The following is an 8,262-nucleotide window of genomic DNA, read 5'->3' as shown; positions in this document are numbered from 1 at the left end:
AGGGGTCACCAGTACAAAAGTTTAAGAACCACTGCTCTAGATGCATCTGGACCACCGTGGGTGTGCGGGGGAGGCAGGTGAAGGGTCATGAATCTACCTCTCCAACCCTCCCTGCCCTGTTGAACAACATGTACTCTTGGGAAGCATATGGAAGGGACAGTCCTTGTTCACCATCAAATGCAAGGTCTGCGGCTGTCCTTGGTCCTTACACAGAGTGTGCACCTTAACGAGGATGAAGGGGATTTTCCATCTCTTGGACTCTTAAAATAAGATTGGGTGTCTCTTTCTAAATGCTATGCTCTAGGTCAACCAGAAGTTATGGGCTTGATACAGAAGTATCAGCCTGCGATATGCAGGAGGTCAGACTAGATCAGCAGTTCTCAAACTGGGGTCAGGACCCCAAAGTGCATCGTGACCCCATTTTAATGGGGTTGCCAGAACAGGCTTAGACTTGCTGGGACTCGGGGCCAAAGCCCAAGCTCGAGGGCTTCAGCCCTGGGCTGCAGGGCTCAGGTTACAGGCCCCCTGCCTGGGACTGAAGCCCTTGGGCTTTGGCTTTGGGCCCCTGGCATGGGGAGATGGGGCTTTGGCTTTGCCCCACCCCCAAGGTGGTGGAGCTTGGGCGGGCTCAGGCTTCGGTCCCCCCTCCTGGGGTCTGGTAGTAATTTTTGTTGTCAGAAGGGGGTCGCAGTGCAATGAAGTTTGAGAACCCCTGCACTAGATTATCATAGTTGTCTATTCTGTCCTTAAAATCTAATTTAATAGTGGAGGAAGTCAGCGTGGTTGCAGGACTTTCACCACTGACACTCGCGGTATGAGCGCAGGAGCTGAAAGCAGATGGTAGGGATGAGCCCAGGCTGCTGTTTCTACTAAAATAATCACATAATTGAAAATGGAATGAATTGTAACACTCTCATTTACTTTACAGAGCATTGTGATCCAGTCTATTAAACAGCTGACTCAGAGACAGGAAAACTATGTTCTATTTCTGTCCACCTTCACCTTTAGCACGTCACTTTGTCTCTCTAGAGGCCTGAGCCAAAGCCACTGAAGTAAACAGGAGGGTGTTTTGGTTTTTTTTTTTTCTGTTGACTTCTGTGGGCTTTGGATCAAGCCCTATGTCTCACTATCCTTGTGTGTAAACTGTGGATAAGAATTCCTACCCACAGGAGTAAATCATGTAGGACCCTGATCCAGCACTGCAAACGATGTGGGAGGACATCTTCATCCATGCAGATCTCCCTTGACGTGAGTGGGGCTTCATGTAGATGGGATCTACCCATACAATTTTCAGCAAAGGATCAGGGCCTTAGAGAACTATCGACGAAAAAACTGGATGCAAGTGCCAAGTATTATTTTCTTCATTCAGTCAGGGAGTGCTGTAATCTTGTAATATAATTGAAAAGAACAGTTTATAAAACTTGTGGGAGTTTAGAGGTGATTAATAAACCCTTGGTGATTATATATATCTACAATTATAGTAAATACTTGCCTCTAGGGCTCAAATTGTTATTGCAAAACAAAAGACGACGTGTAAATGGTGTGACTGATAGAAAGCCAAGAACGGAAACAATGGAATATTCTTGCAGAAAAATTGTGGGAAAGTCACAAAGCAAAACTGAGATTTGGCATAGCACACAGCTGGCAGGAAGTTCTAAAAGTATTCTGGTTTAATTATTATCCCTGCCTGGGACAAAATGTTGCAAAATAAAATAAATACATTACATAAAATGGAAAGGGTAGACGTGTCAAGATAAACAGACTGTCAGTGTGATTGATAGCCATATACGGGTTAATAGAATCACATGCAGCTGCAATCATTTTCAGTGCAGTAACTGAAGTCAATCAGAAAGTAGGAACCAATAAACTGAATTTGCTGAACCTACTTAACAGATTATATGGATTCCTATCCCTCTCTATTTGTTTGGCACACACTGTAGCTCATCAGATACAAAAAAAAGACAAAGTAGAGTTCCAAAACGGGCAATTCCTGTGTAGGCAGAGAGACATATTATCACCAAAATTCTTCCTTGTATGTATGTTTGGTCAGGATTTTCACACAAAGAAATATACACAGAGGACAAGTATAATAGTTTTGGCTACTGTGGTTGGTTATGTATATGGTAAATTACATAAAACATTATATTTGTCTGTTGTGGGCTTTGCTCAGCGGCCAGCAGGCCTAGTGGTGGTCAGGCCTCAGTGAAGCAGTCTCTGGATTGCTCTTCTGGGCAGCTCAAATCAGTCCAGTTGCTAAGTCACAGTTCATCCCCTGCCTCCTCCCCAGAACCCTATGGGATCTCTCAGGCAGCTGGTGGGTAGGAACAGAATGGGGCCCCAGCCCCTCTCTCTCACCCAGGTCCAGATCCAGAGCCCAAGAGGAGAGAGTCAAGGGATGGCTCAGTCCTTTCTGGCTGCTACCTCAGCCTCCCCTAGGCTGCTTCTACCTTCCTTGTTTTCCTTTTAGTTTGGGGCCTGGCCCCTGCCCTCTGTTTACCCAGTCCAGGGGGAGAGGATGGAAAAAGAATCTTCCCAGCTCACTCTGAGTCCAGTTGTTCCCTCTGGTTGGGAAGAAGGGAAAGAAATGGAGGGGGATGTCAGACTTCCTAGCCAAGTTTTGCTCTCAGTCCTTGTCCTTCCCATGTAGATCTCTCTGTCCCAATGGCCTTCTTGCAGCCAGTCCCTCCTTCATTCTCCCCCCTTCTTGACTGCCCGAGCTCCCATTTAATCAGGTCCTCAACAGGGAGCATGTACAGCAGCTGCTGAGGGGCGAGGTCTTCTTGGCCCAATACTACTCTACCACTCCTTTTTAAGCTTAGTGTAAACCCCATCACACACCTTTCCCCTCAGGCTGGGTGCCACAGGGTTGGTCTGCATGTATGGGTCTCCCATGAAAAGAAGTCTGTGTTCTTGCAGCCGCATCCCAGTCAAACTTGTATGGCAGTGAGAGATATCAGCACATAATCTGCATGTTATGGTCTTTCATAGGGTTGCTGACTTTGGTTGGCTGAATTCCTGGAGGTTTCATCACATGACATTACCTTTAATTAAAAATTAATCTTTAATTCCTGGAGTCTCCAGGACAATCCTGGGATGGTTGGCAACTCTAGTCTTTCGTGGTGTTCAAGGGGAGCATGATCTGTAACAAGATGGAATGGCTGTCCCCATAAGTAATAGGGGAGTGCTTCAATGGCTCATTTTACTGCCAAGGCCTCCTTCTCCATTAATGAGTGTGCCACTTTTCTGGGGAACAATTTCCAGCTGACGAAGGATTGGGTGCTTTTCTCCCTGCACCTTTTGGGACAACACGGTCCCCAGACAGACATTGGAGGTATCCGTCTGCAGGAAGAAAGATTTCAAAAAAATCAGGGTGGGCTCCTGAGTCAGTTAAGTTTTCAATTTCTTGAAGGCTGTGGCGCAGTCCCCAGACCACTGGACCGTCATGGGGGTTGCATTTTTCACCAGGTCCGTCAGCAGGGCTGCAACTGTGACAAAATCCAGAATAAACTGCCTATAATAGCCTGCCTCTTGGTGGTGGGTTTTGGGCATTCCGATAGAGGTTGGCCCTTTCCCACCAATAGGAGCAGTCATCCTCACTGCACTATATACCCCAAGTACATCACCTCTTGATTGGCTAGCACACTTGGTGGGGTTAGTCCTGCAAGATCGCTGCAACATGTTTTAAATGCTCATTCCAGGACTTGCTATAGATGACAATGTCATCAATCTATGTGGCTGCATACTGGTTGTGAGGCCGAAGCACCTTGTCCATTGACCTTTGAAAGGTGTCTGCCACACCATGTAGGCCAAACAGCATAGTCTTAAATTAGTGTAAGCCAAATTGTATGTAGAAGGCAGTCTTTATTTGGAACTTTGGGATCAAGGAGATTTGCCAGTAAACTATAGTTAGGTCACAGGTGGTGATAAGCCAGGTGGCCTCTAACTTCTCTAACAATTTGTCATCCCTTGGCATTGGGTAGGCATTGAATCTGGACACTGCCTTGACCTTTTGGAAGTCTATGCAGAATCTGATACACCAGTCCTGTTTAGGTACAACACTATAGGGATCTAGCACTTGTTATGTGACCTCTTGAATACCCTGAGATCTAACTTAGCTTGCAGTTCCTGTAGTACCATTTCCCAAGTAGTTTTGGGAATGGCCAAAAGTTTTCTCTCACCTTTTTCTCTGGTTTAGTCTCTGTGATTAAACACCAGGTGAGTCTGGCCTGGAACTGCAGAAAAAGAATACCAAGAAGGACTGGACAAAATTTTGATCTGCTGCTTTTCTTCTGCCTGCAGGTTTTCTCCCACTGGCACTTGGTTGGAGCTGGGGGCTACGGGCGCCTGGGTCCCTGAGTTCCAGTTATGAGGGAACTGTGTAGCCTTTCGAAGATAAGAGCCTTAAGAATATCAGTGTGCCATTCCCAATCAGACAGGCTGGGAGAGAGATTTAATGATACCTTGCAAAGTGTGGTGCAGAATTTCATAGCCTCGGGATACCATGCGGCATAGTCATAGGGCTACTCCCATGCAGATCTCCTTATTGTGGTTCTGCACAATCAGTTGCACCGTTTTATGGGATAAGGGCGCATATCCCCATGGATGGACTGCAAATAGATGCTGCCCAGGGGAACCATTTCAGGCCCCACCAGACTCTTCCTCACCAGAGTCTGGCAGCACCCTGAGTCTGACCATCCTTGTGCCTCCATGGCATTTACCCATAAGGGCACTAGTAGTTTCATTGGCCCCTTCTTATCGGCCCTGGATTCAGTCACCCATACTTGGCTGTAGAGGCAGTACCCATGTGGGCAGTCATGGTGAACATGTCCTAGCTCCCTACACACAAACCAAGCCCCCATCACTGAGATGGGCCTTATGGGAAACAGGTAATTCTCAGCCAAGGTTATGGCCTCAGAGAGGGTTTGGGGACAGTGGCGTGTCACCCACTCCCATCCTCTGGGCTGCGAGAATCTGTATGAAGTGTTCTAGGACAATTCTTTCAGCTACTTGGGCTTCCGTCTTTTCATTGGGCTGGAGACACCACCACCAATGTTCTCTCAAGCACTGGGCCACTGTCCGTGGTCATGCCCCAGGTGTGAACCTTTCTTGTCACAACTGCTGGCAGTATGTCTCAATGGAAATATCAAAGACGTCTAGGATGGCTGCCTTAAGTTGAGGGTAGTCTTGTGCAGCTATCACGTTGAGATTCTGGTACACAGTCTGGGCTGTTCCTATCAAATAGGGCACTAACAGAGTGGCCCAGCCAGCTGCCATGGCAACCCTTTCAAAGGTTACCAGGAACACCTCTGAGTCGTCCTCTGGCCCCATTTTTGTTAGCTTCAGTTGAAGACTTGGGGCTGGGCCCAGGCCTATGCCGCCCACTGCCAAACTCCCTGGCGTACTCTGGACTGAAACAATCTGCTGCACTAGTTGTTGCTGGTGATCTCTTTTCTGGGCTGCTAACTCCCTGAGGAGTTGCTGCTAATGTTGCTGCTTCATTATTTGCTCGTGTTGCTGGGTGGTGAACTGCTGGAGCGATTGGGTCTGCTGCTGTTGTTGCTGTTGATCCATAACCCATTTCAGCAGCTTGTCTAAATCCATCTTTAGCTTGCGCTCCTTTTTTTTCCCTAGGTTGCCTGCATTCTCCACTGCTTTGAAGTGGACTTTGCTTGGAGGCCAGCAGGCCTCGTTGTCAGGCCACGGTAGGTTTGCCAACCCTCCAGGATTGTCCTGGAGTCCTCAGGAATTAAAGATTAATCTTTAATTAAAGATTTTCATGGGATGAAATCTCCAGAAATACTTCCAGTCAAAACTGTCAACCCTAGGCCATGGCCAAGATGTCTTTCAAAGACTTGGGATGGCTCTTCTGGGCAGAACAGAGAGGGCCCAATGGCCAAGTCACAGTTCACCGACCGCCCTTCCAAAGTCCTCCGAGGTCTCAGATCAGGCAGCAGGGGTGAGGAGAAAAGGGAGGAGGACCCAGGCCCTCTCTCTCCACCAGGTCCTGGCCCAGGGACCAACAGGGAAAAGAGATGAGGGATGGCTCAGTCCCTTCTGGCCACCAATCCAGATCAGCCTCCCCTGGACTGCTTCCTACCTTCCCTGTTTTCCTTTCAGTTTGGAGCTTGGCCCCAGACCTGTGCTTACACAGTGTCAGTAATTCAAAGACTCAGCTGGGAGGGGGCTTCCCAGCTCACTCTCAGGGTCAAGTTGTTCCCCCGGGTCAGGGAGAAGCTGCAGGGGAGGGGGGAAATGGAGGTGGGTATATGTGTCAGGCCTCCCAGATGCGTCTTACTCATTTAGATCTCTCTGTCTCAGCACCTATAGCCTGTCTGTCTTCTTGCAGCCAGTCTCTTCTTCACTGCCCCCCCTGCTTGACTGCCAAAGGTCTCTTTTAATCAGGTCCTCCATAGGGACCAGGCCCGGCAGCTGCTAAGGGTGGGGCCTTCTTGGCCCAATATTGCTCCACTATTCCTTTTAATCCTAGTGTTGGGGCTGTAAACCCCATCACATCATCTATTACCTATAGGATACAACTAACGTTATAAGTAGACTACCAGGTCTGCTACAGCTAAGGTTTACATTTAAAAAAATAACTACTACTCTCTGTCAAGGCAAGGCATATAAAATGAGTTCAAAATAAAGAAAAAACCCTCTTCTTGTTTGACTACATTGGGATGATGATTGTTTGTGGGTGACATTATTCAGGGCACCATGTATTCCGTGGCAACAGAATTTGCCATGGAAACTACCTTTCAACACAGAATTATGCAACAAAACTAATCTTTCATTTACAAAGAATATTTCTGTCCCTTATTGTTTTGAAGAAAACCTTGAAAACATGTACATAAAGACCCTGGAATCAGTCTGAAATAAAAACCTTGAGAGAGATGAACTATCAAATTCATTTCGTTAGGGTGTAAACTGTGAAATTTAAAGATGACAATTTAAATATCAACATTAATGATTTCACTGATGATGGTCTGAGCAGAAACATTCAGCTAATGTTGTTATGCCACATTCCTAAACACCCTCCCATGGCTTCTAAGGTTACAAAAGTCTGAGCTACTATCTAGACAACTATCAACACCCCTAGCTTCCCCACTTGAAGTTATGCATTTCCAGTACCAAAAAAAAAAAAATCAGTGCAAAATACAAATGATACACTGTTGAAAACTAGGTTTGTGGGACCATCATAAAATAAACTGACTTGTTATAAAAATTAGTAACACACGGGATACTCTGCTGGTTATTTATGTTCATATTTAATTCATGAAAAAACTCAGTTTTTAAATTTACAGTAAGCTGCTGCAGAGTTTTCCATCTGCTGCACTATAATGCTGTAGAATCCAGGCAGGGATCATGCAGAATTTAAATCCAGCCTGCTGTGAAATACATGGCCTATAGTTTTTTTTTTGACTGATGAGAGCCTTGAAATTTGGATTACTAGTGGAATACAACAGGGCTATTAAAATGATTAAATTAATTCATTACAGGATGGAGATTGGCCACCTACAAAATCTTATGATTGAACACCAAGTCTAAGTTATCAGAGATAACGTGATTTTCGGAACAATACCAGTAAAGACTTAACCTTCGTGGTGAATATCTGATCAAGAAGCAGAGGGTACAACAGAAACAGCAAAATTCATCCCAGTGGAGAAAAGCCACATTAGACCCTTTGGTAGGGTGCTCAAAGGGCCTGGCAGCCTAGTGGTTAGCACACCCAACTTCTGACCCTTTGATTCTATGACCAGGCAGCAGAAGTGCTTGGTTCCTGAGCTTTGGTGGGTGGAGACCAAAAGATTCCCTGTATCCAGGCCTCAGCCCTGACAAAGATTGGTCGTGGGACCCAGGCCCTCCCTCTCCACTGGGTCCCAATCCAGGACCCTGTGAGAAGCAACAATGGCAGGTCCTCCAGGAAGAGAACCTAGTTCCACTGCCCTGGGCTTCTTCGTGTCTAGGTCCCTGCAGTTTAGGACATGGCCCCTATAGTTCAAACAGTCTGTAGTGGCTTGCCTGGAGTAGCAACCTGTTGTAGCATCCTGCTGTGACCTCAGCTCCTTTGGGATGGGGCTGATGTAAGGCTGAAGGAACCTAGCTGCACAATGTCCTTTATGTCAATAATAAAGTCCACTCACTGCTGTGTGCTCCCTGGTTTTCTCAATGTTCTCTCAGTCAGGGACACAGTGCTGCTCCTCTGGCAGCTGTCCTGGCTGTCAGGCTTGTACTGACATTCCCTTCATGAAGAGAAGGAGAGCC

This window comes from Lepidochelys olivacea (genome assembly GCF_965140295.1).
Source record: "Lepidochelys olivacea isolate rLepOli2 genome assembly, chromosome: 1".
In the NCBI taxonomy this organism is placed as follows: domain Eukaryota; kingdom Metazoa; phylum Chordata; order Testudines; family Cheloniidae; genus Lepidochelys; species Lepidochelys olivacea.
Note: the sequence above shows the minus strand (reverse complement) of the source record.